Below are 22,150 nucleotides of genomic sequence, written 5' to 3'. Positions count from 1 at the left end.
ACTCCTGAAATCCTCTACTCCTGAAATCTTCTACTCCTGAAATCCTCTACTCCTGAAATCCTCTACTCCTGAAATCCTCTACTTCTGAAATCCTCTACTCCTGAAATCCTCTACTCCTGAAATCTTCTACTCCCTGAAATCTTCTACTCCTGAAATCCTCTGCTCCTGAAATCCTCTACTCCTGAAATCCTCTACTCCTGGAATCCTCTACTCCTGAAATGTTCTACTCCTGAAATCCTCTACTCCTGAAATCCTCTACTCCTGAAATCCTCTACTCCTGAAATCCTCTACTCCTGAAATCTTCTACTCCTGAAATCCTCTACTCCTGGAACCTTCTACTCCTGAAATCCTCTACTCCTGAAATCCTCTACTCCTGAAATCCTCTGCTCCTGAAATCCTCTACTCCTGAAATCCTCTACTCCTGAAATCTTCTACTCCTGAAATCTTCTGCTCCTGAAATCTTCTACTCCTGAAATCTTCTGCTCCTGAAATCCTCTACTGCTGAAATCCTCTGCTCCTGAAATCCTCTACTCCTGAAATCTTCTACTCCTGAAATCCTCTGCTCCTGAAATCCTCTACTCCTGAAATCTTCTACTCCTGAAATCCTCTACTCCTGAAATCCTCTACTCCTGAAATCTTCTACTGCTGAAATCCTCTACTCCTGAAATCCTCTGCTCCTGAAATCTTCTACTCCTGAAATCCTCTACTCCTGAAATCCTCTGCTCCTGAAATCTTCTACTCCTGAAATCCTCTACTCCTGAAATCCTCTGCTCCTGAAATCCTCTACTCCTGAAATCCTCTACTCCTGGAATCCTCTACTCCTGAAATCTTCTACTGCTGAAATCTTCTACTCCTGAAATCCTCTACTCCTGAAATCTCTACTCCTGAAATCTTCTACTCCTGAAATCCTCTACTCCTGGAATCCTCTACTCCTGAAATCTTCTACTCCTGAAATCTTCTACTCCTGAAATCCTCTACTCCTGAAATCTTCTACTCCTGGAATCCTCTACTCCTGACATCCTCTACTCCTGGAATCTTCTACTCCTGAAATCCTCTACTCCTGAAATCCTCTACTCCTGAAATCTCTACTCCTGAAATCTTCTACTCCTGAAATCCTCTACTCCTGAAATCCTCTACTCCTGAAATCCTCTACTCCTGAAATCCTCTGCTCCTGAAATCTTCTACTCGTGAAATCCTCGACTCCTGAAATCCTCTACTCCTGAAATCTTCTACTCCTGGAATCTTCTACTCCTGAAATCCTCTGCTCCTGAAATCCTCTACTCCTGGAATCCTCTACTCCTGAAATCCTCTACTCCTGAAATCTTCTACTCCTGAAATCCTCTACTCCTGCAATCCTCTACTCCTGGAATCCTCTACTCCTGGAATCTTCTACTCCTGAAATCCTCTACTCCTGAAATCTTCTACTCCTGAAATCCTCTACTCCTGAAATCTCTACTCCTGAAATCTTCTGCTCCTGAAATCCTCTACTGCTGAAATCCTCTGCTCCTGAAATCCTCTACTCCTGAAATCTTCTACTCCTGAAATCCTCTGCTCCTGAAATCCTCTACTCCTGAAATCTTCTACTCCTGAAATCCTCTACTCCTGAAATCCTCTACTCCTGAAATCTTCTCCTGCTGAAATCCTCTACTCCTGAAATCCTCTACTCCTGAAATCCTCTACTCCTGAAATCTTCTACTCCTGAAATCTTCTACTCCTGAAATCCTCTACTCCTGAAATCCTCTGCTCCTGAAATCCTCTACTCCTGAAATCCTCTACTCTTGGAATCCTCTACTCCTGAAATCTTCTACTGCTGAAATCTTCTACTCCTGAAATCCTCTACTCCTGAAATCTCTACTCCTGAAATCTTCTACTCCTGAAATCCTCTACTCCTGGAATCCTCTACTCCTGAAATCTTCTACTGCTGAAATCTTTTACTCCTGGAATCCTCTACTCCTGAAATCCTCTACTCCTGGAATCTTCTACTCCTGAAATCCTCTACTCCTGAAATCCTCTACTCCTCAAATCTCTACTCCTGAAATCCTCTACTCCTGAAATCCTCTACTCCTGAAATCCTCTACTCCTGAAATCCTCTACTCCTGAAATCCTCTGCTCCTGAAATCTTCTACTCCTGAAATCCTCTACTCCTGAAATCCTCTACTCCTGAAATCTTCTACTCCTGGAATCTTCTACTCCTGAAATCCTCTGCTCCTGAAATCCTCTACTCCTGAAATCCTCTACTCCTGAAATCTTGTACTCCTGAAATCCTCTACTCCTGAAATCTCTACTCCTGAAATCTTCTACTCCTGAAATCTTCTACTCCTGAAATCCTCTACTCCTGAAATCCTCTACTCCTGAAATCTCTACTCCTGAAATCTTCTGCTCCTGAAATCTCTACTCCTGAAATCCTCTACTCCTGGAATCTTCTACTCCTGAAATCCTCTCCTCCTGAAATCCTCTACTCCTGAAATCTTCTACTCCTGAAATCCTCTACTCCTGAAATCCTCTACTCCTGAAATCCTCTACTCCTGAAATCTTCTACTCCTGAAATCCTCTACTCCTGAAATCCTCTACTCCTGAAATCTTCTACTCCTGAAATCCTCTACTCCTGAAATCCTCTACTCCTGAAATCCTCTACTTCTGAAATCCTCTACTCCTGAAATCCTCTACTCCTGAAATCTTCTACTCCCTGAAATCTTCTACTCCTGAAATCCTCTGCTCCTGAAATCCTCTACTCCTGAAATCCTCTACTCCTGGAATCCTCTACTCCTGAAATCTTCTACTCCTGAAATCCTCTACTCCTGAAATCCTCTACTCCTGAAATCCTCTACTCCTGAAATCCTCTACTCCTGGAACCTTCTACTCCTGAAATCCTCTACTCCTGAAATCCTCTACTCCTGAAATCCTCTGCTCCTGAAATCCTCTACTCCTGAAATCCTCTACTCCTGAAATCTTATTCTCCTGAAATCTTCTGCTCCTGAAATCTTCTACTCCTGAAATCTTCTGCTCCTGAAATCCTCTACTGCTGAAATCCTCTGCTCCTGAAATCCTCTACTCCTGAAATCTTCTACTCCTGAAATCCTCTGCTCCTGAAATCCTCTACTCCTGAAATCTTCTACTCCTGAAATCCTCTACTCCTGAAATCCTCTACTCCTGAAATCTTCTACTGCTGAAATCCTCTACTCCTGAAATCCTCTGCTCCTGAAATCTTCTACTCCTGAAATCCTCTACTCCTGAAATCCTCTGCTCCTGAAATCTTCTACTCCTGAAATCCTCTACTCCTGAAATCCTCTGCTCCTGAAATCCTCTACTCCTGAAATCCTCTACTCCTGGAATCCTCTACTGCTGAAATCTTCTACTGCTGAAATCTTCTACTCCTGAAATCCTCTACTCCTGAAATCTCTACTCCTGAAATCTTCTACTCCTGAAATCCTCTACTCCTGGAATCCTCTACTCCTGAAATCTTCTACTCCTGAAATCTTCTACTCCTGAAATCCTCTACTCCTGAAATCTTCTACTCCTGGAATCCTCTACTCCTGACATCCTCTACTCCTGGAATCTTCTACTCCTGAAATCCTCTACTCCTGAAATCCTCTACTCCTGAAATCTCTACTCCTGAAATCTTCTACTCCTGAAATCCTCTACTCCTGAAATCCTCTACTCCTGAAATCCTCTACTCCTGAAATCCTCTGCTCCTGAAATCTTCTACTCGTGAAATCCTCGACTCCTGAAATCCTCTACTCCTGAAATCTTCTACTCCTGGAATCTTCTACTCCTGAAATCCTCTGCTCCTGAAATCCTCTACTCCTGGAATCCTCTACTCCTGGAATCTTCTACTCCTGAAATCCTCTACTCCTGAAATCTTCTACTCCTGAAATCCTCTACTCCTGCAATCCTCTACTCCTGGAATCCTCTACTCCTGGAATCTTCTACTCCTGAAATCCTCTACTCCTGAAATCTTCTACTCCTGAAATCCTCTACTCCTGAAATCTCTACTCCTGAAATCTTCTACTCCTGAAATCCTCTACTCCTGAAATCCTCTACTCCTGAAATCTTCTACTCCTGAAATCCTCTACTCCTGAAATCTCTACTCCTGAAATCCTCTACTCCTGAAATCTTCTACTCCTGAAATCTCTACTCCTGAAATCTTCTGCTCCTGAAATCTCTACTCCTGAAATCCTCTACTCCTGGAATCTTCTACTCCTGAAATCCTCTACTCCTGAAAGCCTCTACTCCTGAAATCTTCTACTCCTGAAATCTTCTACTCCTGAAATCCTCTACTCCTGAAATCCTCTACTCCTGAAATCTCTACTCCTGAAATCCTCTACTGCTGAAATCCTCTACTCCTGAAATCCTCTACTCCTGAAATCTTCTACTCCTGAAATCCTCTACTCCTGAAATCCTCTACTCCTGAAATCTTCTACTCCTGAAATCCTCTACTCCTGAAATCCTCGACTCCTGAAATCTTCTACTCCTGAAATCCTCTACTCCTGAAATCCTCTACTCCTGAAATCCTCTACTCCTGAAATCCTCTACTCCTGAAATCCTCTACTCCTGGAATCCTCTACTCCTGGAATCCTCTACTCCTGAAATCTTCTGCTCCTGAAATCTTCTACTCCTGAAATCCTCTACTCCTGAAATCCTCTACTCCTGAAATCCTCTACTCCTGAAATCCTCTACTCCTGAAATCCTCTTCTCCTGAAATCCTCTACTCCTGAAATCCTCTACTCCTGAAATCCTCTACTCCTGAAATCTTCTACTCCCTTAAATCTTCTACTCCTGAAATCCTCTACACCTGAAATCCTCTACTCCTGGAATCTTCTACTCCTGAAATCTTCTACTCCTGAAATCCTCTACTCCTGAAATCCTCTACTCCTGAAATCTTCTACTCCTGAAATCTTCTACTCCTGAAATCCTCTGCTCCTGAAATCCTCTACTCCTGAAATCCTCTACTCCTGGAATCCTCTAATCCTGAAATCCTCTACTCCTGAAATCCTCTGCTCCTGAAATCTTCTACTCCTGAAATCCTCTACTCCTGAAATCCTCCACTCCTGAAATCCTCTACTCCTGGAACCTTCTACTCCTGAAATCCTCTACTCCTGAAATCCTCTACTCCTGAAATCCTCTGCTCCTGAAATCTTCTACTCCTGAAATCCTCTACTCCTGAAATCTTCTACTCCTGAAATCCTCTACTCCTGAAATCTTCTACTCCTGAAATCCTCTACTCCTGAAATCTTCTACTCCTGAAATCCTCTACTCCTGAAATCTTCTACTCCTGAAATCTTCTACTCCTGAAATCCTCTACTCCTGAAATCCTCTACTCCTGGAATCTTCTACTCCTGAAATCCTCTACTCCTGAAATCCTCTACTCCTGAAATCTTCTACTCCTGAAATCTTCTACTCCTGAAATCTTCTGCTCCTGAAATCTTCTACTCCTGAAATCTTCTACTCCTGAAATCCTCTACTCCTGGAATCTTCTACTCCTGAAATCTTCTACTCCTGAAATCCTCTACTCCTGGAATCTTCTACTCCTGAAATCTTCTACTCCTGAAATCCTCTGCTCCTGAAATCCTCTACTCCTGAAATCCTCTACTCCTGAAATCTTCTACTCCAGAAATCCTCTACTCCTGAAATCTCTACTCCTGAAATCTTCTACTCCTGAAATCCTCTACTCCTGAAATCTTCTACTCCTGAAATCTTCTACTCCTGAAGTCCTCTACTCCTGAAATCTTCTACTCCTGAAATCCTCTACTCCTGAAATCTTCTACTCCTGAAATCTCTACTCCTGAAATCTTCTACTCCTGAAATCTTCTACTCCTGAAGTCCTCTACTCCTGAAATCCTCTACTCCTGAAATCCTCTACTCCTGAAATCTTCTACTCCTGAAATCCTCTACTCCTGAAATCTTCTACTCCTGAAATCCTCTACTCCTGAAATCTTCTACTCCTGAAATCCTCTACTCCTGAAATCCTCTACTCCTGAAATCCTCTACTCCTGAAATCCTCTACTCCTGGAATCCTCTACTCCTGAAATCCTCTACTCCTGAAATCTCTACTCCTGAAATCTTCTACTCCTGAAATCTTCTGCTCCTGAAATCCTCTGCTCCTGAAATCCTCTGCTCCTGAAATCCTCTACTCCTGAAATCCTCTACTCCTGAAATCTTCTGCTCCTGAAATCTTCTGCTCCTGAAATCTTCTGCTCCTGAAATCCTCTACTGCTGCAATCCTCTGCTCCTGAAATCCTCTACTCCTGAAATCTTCTACTCCTGAAATCCTCTGCTCCTGAAATCCTCTACTCCTGAAATCCTCTACTCCTGAAATCCTCTTCTCCTGAAATCTTCTACTCCTGAAATCCTCTGCTCCTGAAATCCTCTACTCCTGAAATCCTCTACTCCTGAAATCCTCTACTCCTGAAATCCTCTGCTCCTGAAATCTTCTACTCCTGAAATCCTCTTCTCCTGAAATCCTCTACTCCTGAAATCCTCTACTCCAGAAATCCTCTACTCCTGAAATCTTCGACTCCTGAAATCCTCTACTCCTGAAATCTTCTACTCCTGAAATCCTCTACTCCTGAAATCTCTGCTCCTGAAATCCTCTACTCCTGGAATCTTCTACTCCTGTATTCCTCTACTCCTGGAATCCTCTATTCCTGAAATCCTCTGCTCCTGAAATCCTCTACTCCTGAAATCCTCTACTCCTGAAATCCTCTACTCCTGAAATCTTCTACTCCTGAAATCCTCTTCTCCTGAAATCCTCTACTCCTGAAATCCTCTACTCCTGAAATCTTCTACTCCTGAATTCCTCTACTCCTGGAATCCTCTATTCCTGAAATCTTCTACTGCTGAAATCCTCTACTCCTGAAATCCTCTACTGCTGAAATCATCTGCTCCTGAAATCTTCTACTCCTGAAATCTTCTACTGCTGAAATCCTCTACTCCTGAAATCATCTACTCCTGAAATCCTCTACTCCTGAAATCTTCTACTCCTGAAATCTTCTACTCCTGAAATCTTCTACTCCTGAAATCCTCTACTCCTGAAATCCTCTACTCCTGAAATCTTCTACTCCTGAAATCCTCTACTCCTGAAATCCTCCACTCCTGAAATCCTCTACTCCTGAAATCCTCTACTCCTGAAATCTTCTACTCCTGAAATCCTCTACTCCTGAAATCTTCTACTCCTGAAATCCTCTACTCCTGAAATCTTCTACTCCTGGAATCCTCTACTCCTGAAATCCTCTACTCCTGGAATCTTCTACTCCTTGAATCCTCTACTCCTGGAATCTTCTACTCCTGAAATCCTCTACTCCTGAAATCGCTACTCCTGAAATCCTCTACTCCTGAAATCCTCTACTCCTGGAATCTTCTACTCCTGAAATCCTCTACTCCTGAAATCTTCTACTCCTGAAATCCTCTACTCCTGAAATCCTCTACTCCTGAAAACTTCTACTGCTGAAATCTTCTACTCCTGAAATCCTCTACTCCTGGAATCCTCTACTCCTGAAATCCTCTACTCCTGGAATCTTCTACTCCTGAAATCCTCTACTCCTGAAATCCTCTACTCCTGGAATCCTCTACTCCTGAAATCCTCTACTCCTGGAATCCTCTACTCCTGAAATCCTCTACTCCTGAAATCCTCTACTCCTGAAATCCTCTACTCCTGAAATCTTCTACTCCTGAAATCCTCTACTCCTGAAATCCTCTACTCCTGAAATCCTCTGCTCCTGAAATCCTCTGCTCCTGAAATCCTCTACTCCTGAAATCCTCTACTCCTGAAATCTTCTACTCCTGAAATCTTCTGCTCCTGAAATCTTCTACTCCTGAAATCTTCTGCTCCTGAAATCCTCTACTGCTGAAATCCTCTGCTCCTGAAATCCTCTACTCCTGAAATCTTCTACTCCTGAAATCCTCTGCTCCTGAAATCCTCTACTCCTGAAATCTTCTACTCCTGAAATCCTCTACTCCTGAAATCCTCTACTCCTGAAATCTTCTCCTGCTGAAATCCTCTGCTCCTGAAATCCTCTACTCCTGAAATCCTCTACTCCTGAAATCCTCTACTCCTGAAATCCTCTGCTCCTGAAATCCTCTACTCCTGAAATCCTCTACTCTTGGAATCCTCTACTCCTGAAATCTTCTACTGCTGAAATCTTCTACTCCTGAAATCCTCTACTCCTGAAATCTCTACTCCTGAAATCTTCTACTCCTGAAATCCTCTACTCCTGGAATCCTCTACTCCTGAAATCTTCTACTGCTGAAATCTTTTACTCCTGGAATCCTCTACTCCTGAAATCCTCTACTCCTGGAATCTTCTACTCCTGAAATCCTCTACTCCTGAAATCCTCTACTCCTGAAATCTCTACTCCTGAAATCTTCTACTCCTGAAATCCTCTACTCCTGAAATCCTCTACTCCTGAAATCCTCTGCTCCTGAAATCTTCTACTCCTGAAATCCTCTACTCCTGAAATCCTCTACTCCTGAAATCTTCTACTCCTGGAATCTTCTACTCCTGAAATCCTCTGCTCCTGAAATCCTCTACTCCTGAAATCCTCTACTCCTGAAATCTTGTACTCCTGAAATCCTCTACTCCTGAAATCCTCTACTCCTGAAATCCTCTGCTCCTGAAATCTTCTACTCCTGAAATCCTCTACTCCTGAAATCCTCTGCTCCTGAAATCCTCTACTCCTGAAATCCTCTACTCCTGGAATCCTCTACTCCTGAAATCTTCTACTGCTGAAATCTTCTACTCCTGAAATCCTCTACTCCTGAAATCCTCTACTCCTGAAATCCTCTACTCCTGAAATCCTCTTCTCCTGAAATCCTCTACTCCTGAAATCCTCTACTCCTGAAATCTTCTACTCCCTGAAATCTTCTACTCCTGAAATCCTCTACACCTGAAATCCTCTACTCCTGGAATCTTCTACTCCTGAAATCTTCTACTCCTGAAATCCTCTACTCCTGAAATCCTCTACTCCTGAAATCTTCTACTCCTGAAATCTTCTACTCCTGAAATCCTCTGCTCCTGAAATCCTCTACTCCTGAAATCCTCTACTCCTGGAATCCTCTAATCCTGAAATCCTCTACTCCTGAAATCCTCTACTCCTGAAATCTTCTACTCCTGAAATCCTCTACTCCTGAAATCCTCTACTCCTGAAATCCTCTACTCCTGGAATCTTCTACTCCTGAAATCCTCTACTCCTGAAATCCTCTACTCCTGGAATCCTCTACTCCTGAAATCCTCTACTCCTGGAATCCTCTACTCCTGAAATCCTCTACTCCTGAAATCTTCTACTCCTGAAATCCTCTACTCCTGAAATCTTCTACTCCTGAAATCCTCTACTCCTGAAATCTTCTACTCCTGAAATCCTCTACTCCTGAAATCCTCTACTCCTGAAATCCTCTACTCCTGAAATCCTCTACTCCTGGAATCCTCTACTCCTGAAATCCTCTACTCCTGAAATCTCTACTCCTGAAATCTTCTACTCCTGAAATCTTCTGCTCCTGAAATCCTCTGCTCCTGAAATCCTCTGCTCCTGAAATCCTCTACTCCTGAAATCCTCTACTCCTGAAATCTTCTGCTCCTGAAATCTTCTGCTCCTGAAATCTTCTGCTCCTGAAATCCTCTACTGCTGAAATCCTCTGCTCCTGAAATCCTCTACTCCTGAAATCTTCTACTCCTGAAATCCTCTGCTCCTGAAATCCTCTACTCCTGAAATCCTCTACTCCTGAAATCCTCTTCTCCTGAAATCTTCTACTCCTGAAATCCTCTGCTCCTGAAATCCTCTACTCCTGAAATCCTCTACTCCTGAAATCCTCTACTCCTGAAATCCTCTGCTCCTGAAATCTTCTACTCCTGAAATCCTCTTCTCCTGAAATCCTCTACTCCTGAAATCCTCTACTCCAGAAATCCTCTACTCCTGAAATCTTCGACTCCTGAAATCCTCTACTCCTGAAATCTTCTACTCCTGAAATCCTCTACTCCTGAAATCTCTGCTCCTGAAATCCTCTACTCCTGGAATCTTCTACTCCTGTATTCCTCTACTCCTGGAATCCTCTATTCCTGAAATCCTCTGCTCCTGAAATCCTCTACTCCTGAAATCCTCTACTCCTGAAATCCTCTACTCCTGAAATCTTCTACTCCTGAAATCCTCTTCTCCTGAAATCCTCTACTCCTGAAATCCTCTACTCCTGAAATCTTCTACTCCTGAATTCCTCTACTCCTGGAATCCTCTATTCCTGAAATCTTCTACTGCTGAAATCCTCTACTCCTGAAATCCTCTACTGCTGAAATCATCTGCTCCTGAAATCTTCTACTCCTGAAATCTTCTACTGCTGAAATCCTCTACTCCTGAAATCATCTACTCCTGAAATCCTCTACTCCTGAAATCTTCTACTCCTGAAATCTTCTACTCCTGAAATCTTCTACTCCTGAAATCCTCTACTCCTGAAATCCTCTACTCCTGAAATCTTCTACTCCTGAAATCCTCTACTCCTGAAATCCTCCACTCCTGAAATCCTCTACTCCTGAAATCCTCTACTCCTGAAATCTTCTACTCCTGAAATCCTCTACTCCTGAAATCTTCTACTCCTGAAATCCTCTACTCCTGAAATCTTCTACTCCTGGAATCCTCTACTCCTGAAATCCTCTACTCCTGGAATCTTCTACTCCTTGAATCCTCTACTCCTGGAATCTTCTACTCCTGAAATCCTCTACTCCTGAAATCGCTACTCCTGAAATCCTCTACTCCTGAAATCCTCTACTCCTGGAATCTTCTACTCCTGAAATCCTCTACTCCTGAAATCTTCTACTCCTGAAATCCTCTACTCCTGAAATCCTCTACTCCTGAAAACTTCTACTGCTGAAATCTTCTACTCCTGAAATCCTCTACTCCTGGAATCCTCTACTCCTGAAATCCTCTACTCCTGGAATCTTCTACTCCTGAAATCCTCTACTCCTGAAATCCTCTACTCCTGGAATCCTCTACTCCTGAAATCCTCTACTCCTGGAATCCTCTACTCCTGAAATCCTCTACTCCTGAAATCTTCTACTCCTGAAATCCTCTACTCCTGAAATCTTCTACTCCTGAAATCCTCTACTCCTGAAATCCTCTACTCCTGAAATCCTCTGCTCCTGAAATCCTCTGCTCCTGAAATCCTCTACTCCTGAAATCCTCTACTCCTGAAATCTTCTACTCCTGAAATCTTCTGCTCCTGAAATCTTCTACTCCTGAAATCTTCTGCTCCTGAAATCCTCTACTGCTGAAATCCTCTGCTCCTGAAATCCTCTACTCCTGAAATCTTCTACTCCTGAAATCCTCTGCTCCTGAAATCCTCTACTCCTGAAATCTTCTACTCCTGAAATCCTCTACTCCTGAAATCCTCTACTCCTGAAATCTTCTCCTGCTGAAATCCTCTGCTCCTGAAATCCTCTACTCCTGAAATCCTCTACTCCTGAAATCCTCTACTCCTGAAATCCTCTGCTCCTGAAATCCTCTACTCCTGAAATCCTCTACTCTTGGAATCCTCTACTCCTGAAATCTTCTACTGCTGAAATCTTCTACTCCTGAAATCCTCTACTCCTGAAATCTCTACTCCTGAAATCTTCTACTCCTGAAATCCTCTACTCCTGGAATCCTCTACTCCTGAAATCTTCTACTGCTGAAATCTTTTACTCCTGGAATCCTCTACTCCTGAAATCCTCTACTCCTGGAATCTTCTACTCCTGAAATCCTCTACTCCTGAAATCCTCTACTCCTGAAATCTCTACTCCTGAAATCTTCCACTCCTGAAATCCTCTACTCCTGAAATCTTCTACTCCTGAAATCTTCTGCTCCTGAAATCTTCTACTCCTGAAATCTTCTGCTCCTGAAATCCTCTACTGCTGAAATCCTCTGCTCCTGAAATCCTCTACTCCTGAAATCTTCTACTCCTGAAATCTTCTACTCCTGAAATCCTCTACTCCTGAAATCCTCTACTCCTGAAATCCTCTGCTCCTGAAATCCTCTGCTCCTGAAATCCTCTACTCCTGAAATCCTCTACTCCTGAAATCTTCTGCTCCTGAAATCTTCTACTCCTGAAATCTTCTGCTCCTGAAATCCTCTACTGCTGAAATCCTCTGCTCCTGAAATCCTCTACTCCTGAAATCTTCTACTCCTGAAATCCTCTGCTCCTGAAATCCTCTACTCCTGAAATCTTCTACTCCTGAAATCCTCTACTCCTGAAATCCTCTACTCCTGAAATCTTCTCCTGCTGAAATCCTCTGCTCCTGAAATCCTCTACTCCTGAAATCCTCTACTCCTGAAATCCTCTACTCCTGAAATCCTCTGCTCCTGAAATCCTCTACTCCTGAAATCCTCTACTCTTGGAATCCTCTACTCCTGAAATCTTCTACTGCTGAAATCTTCTACTCCTGAAATCCTCTACTCCTGAAATCTCTACTCCTGAAATCTTCTACTCCTGAAATCCTCTACTCCTGGAATCCTCTGCTCCTGAAATCCTCTACTCCTGAAATCCTCTACTCCTGAAATCCTCTTCTCCTGAAATCTTCTACTCCTGAAATCCTCTGCTCCTGAAATCCTCTACTCCTGAAATCCTCTACTCCTGAAATCCTCTACTCCTGAAATCCTCTGCTCCTGAAATCTTCTACTCCTGAAATCCTCTTCTCCTGAAATCCTCTACTCCTGAAATCCTCTACTCCAGAAATCCTCTACTCCTGAAATCTTCGACTCCTGAAATCCTCTACTCCTGAAATCTTCTACTCCTGAAATCCTCTACTCCTGAAATCTCTGCTCCTGAAATCCTCTACTCCTGGAATCTTCTACTCCTGTATTCCTCTACTCCTGGAATCCTCTATTCCTGAAATCCTCTGCTCCTGAAATCCTCTACTCCTGAAATCCTCTACTCCTGAAATCCTCTACTCCTGAAATCTTCTACTCCTGAAATCCTCTTCTCCTGAAATCCTCTACTCCTGAAATCCTCTACTCCTGAAATCTTCTACTCCTGAATTCCTCTACTCCTGGAATCCTCTATTCCTGAAATCTTCTACTGCTGAAATCCTCTACTCCTGAAATCCTCTACTGCTGAAATCATCTGCTCCTGAAATCTTCTACTCCTGAAATCTTCTACTGCTGAAATCCTCTACTCCTGAAATCATCTACTCCTGAAATCCTCTACTCCTGAAATCTTCTACTCCTGAAATCTTCTACTCCTGAAATCTTCTACTCCTGAAATCCTCTACTCCTGAAATCCTCTACTCCTGAAATCTTCTACTCCTGAAATCCTCTACTCCTGAAATCCTCCACTCCTGAAATCCTCTACTCCTGAAATCCTCTACTCCTGAAATCTTCTACTCCTGAAATCCTCTACTCCTGAAATCTTCTACTCCTGAAATCCTCTACTCCTGAAATCTTCTACTCCTGGAATCCTCTACTCCTGAAATCCTCTACTCCTGGAATCTTCTACTCCTTGAATCCTCTACTCCTGGAATCTTCTACTCCTGAAATCCTCTACTCCTGAAATCGCTACTCCTGAAATCCTCTACTCCTGAAATCCTCTACTCCTGGAATCTTCTACTCCTGAAATCCTCTACTCCTGAAATCTTCTACTCCTGAAATCCTCTACTCCTGAAATCCTCTACTCCTGAAAACTTCTACTGCTGAAATCTTCTACTCCTGAAATCCTCTACTCCTGGAATCCTCTACTCCTGAAATCCTCTACTCCTGGAATCTTCTACTCCTGAAATCCTCTACTCCTGAAATCCTCTACTCCTGGAATCCTCTACTCCTGAAATCCTCTACTCCTGGAATCCTCTACTCCTGAAATCCTCTACTCCTGAAATCCTCTACTCCTGAAATCCTCTACTCCTGAAATCTTCTACTCCTGAAATCCTCTACTCCTGAAATCCTCTACTCCTGAAATCCTCTGCTCCTGAAATCCTCTGCTCCTGAAATCCTCTACTCCTGAAATCCTCTACTCCTGAAATCTTCTACTCCTGAAATCTTCTGCTCCTGAAATCTTCTACTCCTGAAATCTTCTGCTCCTGAAATCCTCTACTGCTGAAATCCTCTGCTCCTGAAATCCTCTACTCCTGAAATCTTCTACTCCTGAAATCCTCTGCTCCTGAAATCCTCTACTCCTGAAATCTTCTACTCCTGAAATCCTCTACTCCTGAAATCCTCTACTCCTGAAATCTTCTCCTGCTGAAATCCTCTGCTCCTGAAATCCTCTACTCCTGAAATCCTCTACTCCTGAAATCCTCTACTCCTGAAATCCTCTGCTCCTGAAATCCTCTACTCCTGAAATCCTCTACTCTTGGAATCCTCTACTCCTGAAATCTTCTACTGCTGAAATCTTCTACTCCTGAAATCCTCTACTCCTGAAATCTCTACTCCTGAAATCTTCTACTCCTGAAATCCTCTACTCCTGGAATCCTCTACTCCTGAAATCTTCTACTGCTGAAATCTTTTACTCCTGGAATCCTCTACTCCTGAAATCCTCTACTCCTGGAATCTTCTACTCCTGAAATCCTCTACTCCTGAAATCCTCTACTCCTGAAATCTCTACTCCTGAAATCTTCTACTCCTGAAATCCTCTACTCCTGAAATCCTCTACTCCTGAAATCCTCTGCTCCTGAAATCTTCTACTCCTGAAATCCTCTACTCCTGAAATCCTCTACTCCTGAAATCTTCTACTCCTGGAATCTTCTACTCCTGAAATCCTCTGCTCCTGAAATCCTCTACTCCTGAAATCCTCTACTCCTGAAATCTTGTACTCCTGAAATCCTCTACTCCTGAAATCCTCTACTCCTGAAATCCTCTGCTCCTGAAATCTTCTACTCCTGAAATCCTCTACTCCTGAAATCCTCTGCTCCTGAAATCCTCTACTCCTGAAATCCTCTACTCCTGGAATCCTCTACTCCTGAAATCTTCTACTGCTGAAATCTTCTACTCCTGAAATCCTCTACTCCTGAAATCTCTACTCCTGAAATCTTCTACTCCTGAAATCCTCTACTCCTGAAATCCTCTACTCCTGAAATCCTCTACTCCTGAAATCCTCTTCTCCTGAAATCCTCTACTCCTGAAATCCTCTACTCCTGAAATCTTCTACTCCCTGAAATCTTCTACTCCTGAAATCCTCTACACCTGAAATCCTCTACTCCTGGAATCTTCTACTCCTGAAATCTTCTACTCCTGAAATCCTCTACTCCTGAAATCCTCTACTCCTGAAATCTTCTACTCCTGAAATCTTCTACTCCTGAAATCCTCTGCTCCTGAAATCCTCTACTCCTGAAATCCTCTACTCCTGGAATCCTCTAATCCTGAAATCCTCTACTCCTGAAATCCTCTACTCCTGAAATCTTCTACTCCTGAAATCCTCTACTCCTGAAATCCTCTACTCCTGAAATCCTCTACTCCTGGAATCTTCTACTCCTGAAATCCTCTACTCCTGAAATCCTCTACTCCTGGAATCCTCTACTCCTGAAATCCTCTACTCCTGGAATCCTCTACTCCTGAAATCCTCTACTCCTGAAATCTTCTACTCCTGAAATCCTCTACTCCTGAAATCTTCTACTCCTGAAATCCTCTACTCCTGAAATCTTCTACTCCTGAAATCCTCTACTCCTGAAATCCTCTACTCCTGAAATCCTCTACTCCTGAAATCCTCTACTCCTGGAATCCTCTACTCCTGAAATCCTCTACTCCTGAAATCTCTACTCCTGAAATCTTCTACTCCTGAAATCTTCTGCTCCTGAAATCCTCTGCTCCTGAAATCCTCTGCTCCTGAAATCCTCTACTCCTGAAATCCTCTACTCCTGAAATCTTCTGCTCCTGAAATCTTCTGCTCCTGAAATCTTCTGCTCCTGAAATCCTCTACTGCTGAAATCCTCTGCTCCTGAAATCCTCTACTCCTGAAATCTTCTACTCCTGAAATCCTCTGCTCCTGAAATCCTCTACTCCTGAAATCCTCTACTCCTGAAATCCTCTTCTCCTGAAATCTTCTACTCCTGAAATCCTCTGCTCCTGAAATCCTCTACTCCTGAAATCCTCTACTCCTGAAATCCTCTACTCCTGAAATCCTCTGCTCCTGAAATCTTCTACTCCTGAAATCCTCTTCTCCTGAAATCCTCTACTCCTGAAATCCTCTACTCCAGAAATCCTCTACTCCTGAAATCTTCGACTCCTGAAATCCTCTACTCCTGAAATCTTCTACTCCTGAAATCCTCTACTCCTGAAATCTCTGCTCCTGAAATCCTCTACTCCTGGAATCTTCTACTCCTGTATTCCTCTACTCCTGGAATCCTCTATTCCTGAAATCCTCTGCTCCTGAAATCCTCTACTCCTGAAATCCTCTACTCCTGAAATCCTCTACTCCTGAAATCTTCTACTCCTGAAATCCTCTTCTCCTGAAATCCTCTACTCCTGAAATCCTCTACTCCTGAAATCTTCTACTCCTGAATTCCTCTACTCCTGGAATCCTCTATTCCTGAAATCTTCTACTGCTGAAATCCTCTACTCCTGAAATCCTCTACTGCTGAAATCATCTGCTCCTGAAATCTTCTACTCCTGAAATCTTCTACTGCTGAAATCCTCTACTCCTGAAATCATCTACTCCTGAAATCCTCTACTCCTGAAATCTTCTACTCCTGAAATCTTCTACTCCTGAAATCTTCTACTCCTGAAATCCTCTACTCCTGAAATCCTCTACTCCTGAAATCTTCTACTCCTGAAATCCTCTACTCCTGAAATCCTCCACTCCTGAAATCCTCTACTCCTGAAATCCTCTACTCCTGAAATCTTCTACTCCTGAAATCCTCTACTCCTGAAATCTTCTACTCCTGAAATCCTCTACTCCTGAAATCTTCTACTCCTGGAATCCTCTACTCCTGAAATCCTCTACTCCTGGAATCTTCTACTCCTTGAATCCTCTACTCCTGGAATCTTCTACTCCTGAAATCCTCTACTCCTGAAATCGCTACTCCTGAAATCCTCTACTCCTGAAATCCTCTACTCCTGGAATCTTCTACTCCTGAAATCCTCTACTCCTGAAATCTTCTACTCCTGAAATCCTCTACTCCTGAAATCCTCTACTCCTGAAAACTTCTACTGCTGAAATCTTCTACTCCTGAAATCCTCTACTCCTGGAATCCTCTACTCCTGAAATCCTCTACTCCTGGAATCTTCTACTCCTGAAATCCTCTACTCCTGAAATCCTCTACTCCTGGAATCCTCTACTCCTGAAATCCTCTACTCCTGGAATCCTCTACTCCTGAAATCCTCTACTCCTGAAATCTTCTACTCCTGAAATCCTCTACTCCTGAAATCTTCTACTCCTGAAATCCTCTACTCCTGAAATCCTCTACTCCTGAAATCCTCTGCTCCTGAAATCCTCTGCTCCTGAAATCCTCTACTCCTGAAATCCTCTACTCCTGAAATCTTCTACTCCTGAAATCTTCTGCTCCTGAAATCTTCTACTCCTGAAATCTTCTGCTCCTGAAATCCTCTACTGCTGAAATCCTCTGCTCCTGAAATCCTCTACTCCTGAAATCTTCTACTCCTGAAATCCTCTGCTCCTGAAATCCTCTACTCCTGAAATCTTCTACTCCTGAAATCCTCTACTCCTGAAATCCTCTACTCCTGAAATCTTCTCCTGCTGAAATCCTCTGCTCCTGAAATCCTCTACTCCTGAAATCCTCTACTCCTGAAATCCTCTACTCCTGAAATCCTCTGCTCCTGAAATCCTCTACTCCTGAAATCCTCTACTCTTGGAATCCTCTACTCCTGAAATCTTCTACTGCTGAAATCTTCTACTCCTGAAATCCTCTACTCCTGAAATCTCTACTCCTGAAATCTTCTACTCCTGAAATCCTCTACTCCTGGAATCCTCTACTCCTGAAATCTTCTACTGCTGAAATCTTTTACTCCTGGAATCCTCTACTCCTGAAATCCTCTACTCCTGGAATCTTCTACTCCTGAAATCCTCTACTCCTGAAATCCTCTACTCCTGAAATCTCTACTCCTGAAATCTTCTACTCCTGAAATCCTCTACTCCTGAAATCTTCTACTCCTGAAATCTTCTGCTCCTGAAATCTTCTACTCCTGAAATCTTCTGCTCCTGAAATCCTCTACTGCTGAAATCCTCTGCTCCTGAAATCCTCTACTCCTGAAATCTTCTACTCCTGAAATCTTCTACTCCTGAAATCCTCTACTCCTGAAATCCTCTACTCCTGAAATCCTCTGCTCCTGAAATCCTCTGCTCCTGAAATCCTCTACTCCTGAAATCCTCTACTCCTGAAATCTTCTGCTCCTGAAATCTTCTACTCCTGAAATCTTCTGCTCCTGAAATCCTCTACTGCTGAAATCCTCTGCTCCTGAAATCCTCTACTCCTGAAATCTTCTACTCCTGAAATCCTCTGCTCCTGAAATCCTCTACTCCTGAAATCTTCTACTCCTGAAATCCTCTACTCCTGAAATCCTCTACTCCTGAAATCTTCTCCTGCTGAAATCCTCTGCTCCTGAAATCCTCTACTCCTGAAATCCTCTACTCCTGAAATCCTCTACTCCTGAAATCCTCTGCTCCTGAAATCCTCTACTCCTGAAATCCTCTACTCTTGGAATCCTCTACTCCTGAAATCTTCTACTGCTGAAATCTTCTACTCCTGAAATCCTCTACTCCTGAAATCTCTACTCCTGAAATCTTCTACTCCTGAAATCCTCTACTCCTGGAATCCTCTACTCCTGAAATCTTCTACTGCTGAAATCTTTTACTCCTGGAATCCTCTACTCCTGAAATCCTCTACTCCTGGAATCTTCTACTCCTGAAATCCTCTACTCCTGAAATCCTCTACTCCTGAAATCTCTACTCCTGAAATCTTCTACTCCTGAAATCCTCTACTCCTGAAATCCTCTACTCCTGAAATCCTCTGCTCCTGAAATCTTCTACTCCTGAAATCCTCTACTCCTGAAATCCTCTACTCCTGAAATCTTCTACTCCTGGAATCTTCTACTCCTGAAATCCTCTGCTCCTGAAATCCTCTACTCCTGAAATCCTCTACTCCTGAAATCTTGTACTCCTGAAATCCTCTACTCCTGAAATCCTCTACTCCTGAAATCCTCTGCTCCTGAAATCTTCTACTCCTGAAATCCTCTACTCCTGAAATCCTCTGCTCCTGAAATCCTCTACTCCTGAAATCCTCTACTCCTGGAATCCTCTACTCCTGAAATCTTCTACTGCTGAAATCTTCTACTCCTGAAATCCTCTACTCCTGAAATCTCTACTCCTGAAATCTTCTACTCCTGAAATCCTCTACTCCTGAAATCCTCTACTCCTGAAATCCTCTACTCCTGAAATCCTCTTCTCCTGAAATCCTCTACTCCTGAAATCCTCTACTCCTGAAATCTTCTACTCCCTGAAATCTTCTACTCCTGAAATCCTCTACACCTGAAATCCTCTACTCCTGGAATCTTCTACTCCTGAAATCTTCTACTCCTGAAATCCTCTACTCCTGAAATCCTCTACTCCTGAAATCTTCTACTCCTGAAATCTTCTACTCCTGAAATCCTCTGCTCCTGAAATCCTCTACTCCTGAAATCCTCTACTCCTGGAATCCTCTAATCCTGAAATCCTCTACTCCTGAAATCCTCTACTCCTGAAATCTTCTACTCCTGAAATCCTCTACTCCTGAAATCCTCTACTCCTGAAATCCTCTACTCCTGAAATCCTCTACTCCTGGAATCTTCTACTCCTGAAATCCTCTACTCCTGAAATCCTCTACTCCTGGAATCCTCTACTCCTGAAATCCTCTACTCCTGGAATCCTCTACTCCTGAAATCCTCTACTCCTGAAATCTTCTACTCCTGAAATCCTCTACTCCTGAAATCTTCTACTCCTGAAATCCTCTACTCCTGAAATCTTCTACTCCTGAAATCCGCTACTCCTGAAATCCTCTACTCCTGAAATCCTCTACTCCTGAAATCCTCTACTCCTGGAATCCTCTACTCCTGAAATCCTCTACTCCTGAAATCTCTACTCCTGAAATCTTCTACTCCTGAAATCTTCTGCTCCTGAAATCCTCTGCTCCTGAAATCCTCTGCTCCTGAAATCCTCTACTCCTGAAATCCTCTACTCCTGAAATCTTCTGCTCCTGAAATCTTCTACTCCTGAAATCCTCTACTCCTGAAATCCTCTACTCCTGAAATCTTCTACTCCTGAAATCTTCTACTCCTGAAATCCTCTGCTCCTGAAATCCTCTACTCCTGAAATCCTCTACTCCTGGAATCCTCTAATCCTGAAATCCTCTACTCCTGAAATCCTCTACTCCTGAAATCTTCTACTCCTGAAATCCTCTACTCCTGAAATCCTCTACTCCTGAAATCCTCTACTCCTGGAATCTTCTACTCCTGAAATCCTCTACTCCTGAAATCCTCTACTCCTGGAATCCTCTACTCCTGAAATCCTCTACTCCTGGAATCCTCTACTCCTGAAATCCTCTACTCCTGAAATCTTCTACTCCTGAAATCCTCTACTCCTGAAATCTTCTACTCCTGAAATCCTCTACTCCTGAAATCTTCTACTCCTGAAATCCTCTACTCCTGAAATCCTCTACTCCTGAAATCCTCTACTCCTGAAATCCTCTACTCCTGGAATCCTCTACTCCTGAAATCCTCTACTCCTGAAATCTCTACTCCTGAAATCTTCTACTCCTGAAATCTTCTGCTCCTGAAATCCTCTGCTCCTGAAATCCTCTGCTCCTGAAATCCTCTACTCCTGAAATCCTCTACTCCTGAAATCTTCTGCTCCTGAAATCTTCTGCTCCTGAAATCTTCTGCTCCTGAAATCCTCTACTGCTGAAATCCTCTGCTCCTGAAATCCTCTACTCCTGAAATCTTCTACTCCTGAAATCCTCTGCTCCTGAAATCCTCTACTCCTGAAATCCTCTACTCCTGAAATCCTCTTCTCCTGAAATCTTCTACTCCTGAAATCCTCTGCTCCTGAAATCCTCTACTCCTGAAATCCTCTACTCCTGAAATCCTCTACTCCTGAAATCCTCTGCTCCTGAAATCTTCTACTCCTGAAATCCTCTTCTCCTGAAATCCTCTACTCCTGAAATCCTCTACTCCAGAAATCCTCTACTCCTGAAATCTTCGACTCCTGAAATCCTCTACTCCTGAAATCTTCTACTCCTGAAATCCTCTACTCCTGAAATCTCTGCTCCTGAAATCCTCTACTCCTGGAATCTTCTACTCCTGTATTCCTCTACTCCTGGAATCCTCTATTCCTGAAATCCTCTGCTCCTGAAATCCTCTACTCCTGAAATCCTCTACTCCTGAAATCCTCTACTCCTGAAATCTTCTACTCCTGAAATCCTCTTCTCCTGAAATCCTCTACTCCTGAAATCCTCTACTCCTGAAATCTTCTACTCCTGAATTCCTCTACTCCTGGAATCCTCTATTCCTGAAATCTTCTACTGCTGAAATCCTCTACTCCTGAAATCCTCTACTGCTGAAATCATCTGCTCCTGAAATCTTCTACTCCTGAAATCTTCTACTGCTGAAATCCTCTACTCCTGAAATCATCTACTCCTGAAATCCTCTACTCCTGAAATCTTCTACTCCTGAAATCTTCTACTCCTGAAATCTTCTACTCCTGAAATCCTCTACTCCTGAAATCCTCTACTCCTGAAATCTTCTACTCCTGAAATCCTCTACTCCTGAAATCCTCCACTCCTGAAATCCTCTACTCCTGAAATCCTCTACTCCTGAAATCTTCTACTCCTGAAATCCTCTACTCCTGAAATCTTCTACTCCTGAAATCCTCTACTCCTGAAATCTTCTACTCCTGGAATCCTCTACTCCTGAAATCCTCTACTCCTGGAATCTTCTACTCCTTGAATCCTCTACTCCTGGAATCTTCTACTCCTGAAATCCTCTACTCCTGAAATCGCTACTCCTGAAATCCTCTACTCCTGAAATCCTCTACTCCTGGAATCTTCTACTCCTGAAATCCTCTACTCCTGAAATCTTCTACTCCTGAAATCCTCTACTCCTGAAATCCTCTACTCCTGAAAACTTCTACTGCTGAAATCTTCTACTCCTGAAATCCTCTACTCCTGGAATCCTCTACTCCTGAAATCCTCTACTCCTGGAATCTTCTACTCCTGAAATCC

Source organism: Somniosus microcephalus, chromosome 4 (assembly GCF_052327205.1).
Source record: "Somniosus microcephalus isolate GS21.2 chromosome 4, FLI_Smic_1.0, whole genome shotgun sequence".
Taxonomy (NCBI): Eukaryota; Metazoa; Chordata; class Chondrichthyes; order Squaliformes; family Somniosidae; genus Somniosus; species Somniosus microcephalus.
Note: the sequence above shows the minus strand (reverse complement) of the source record.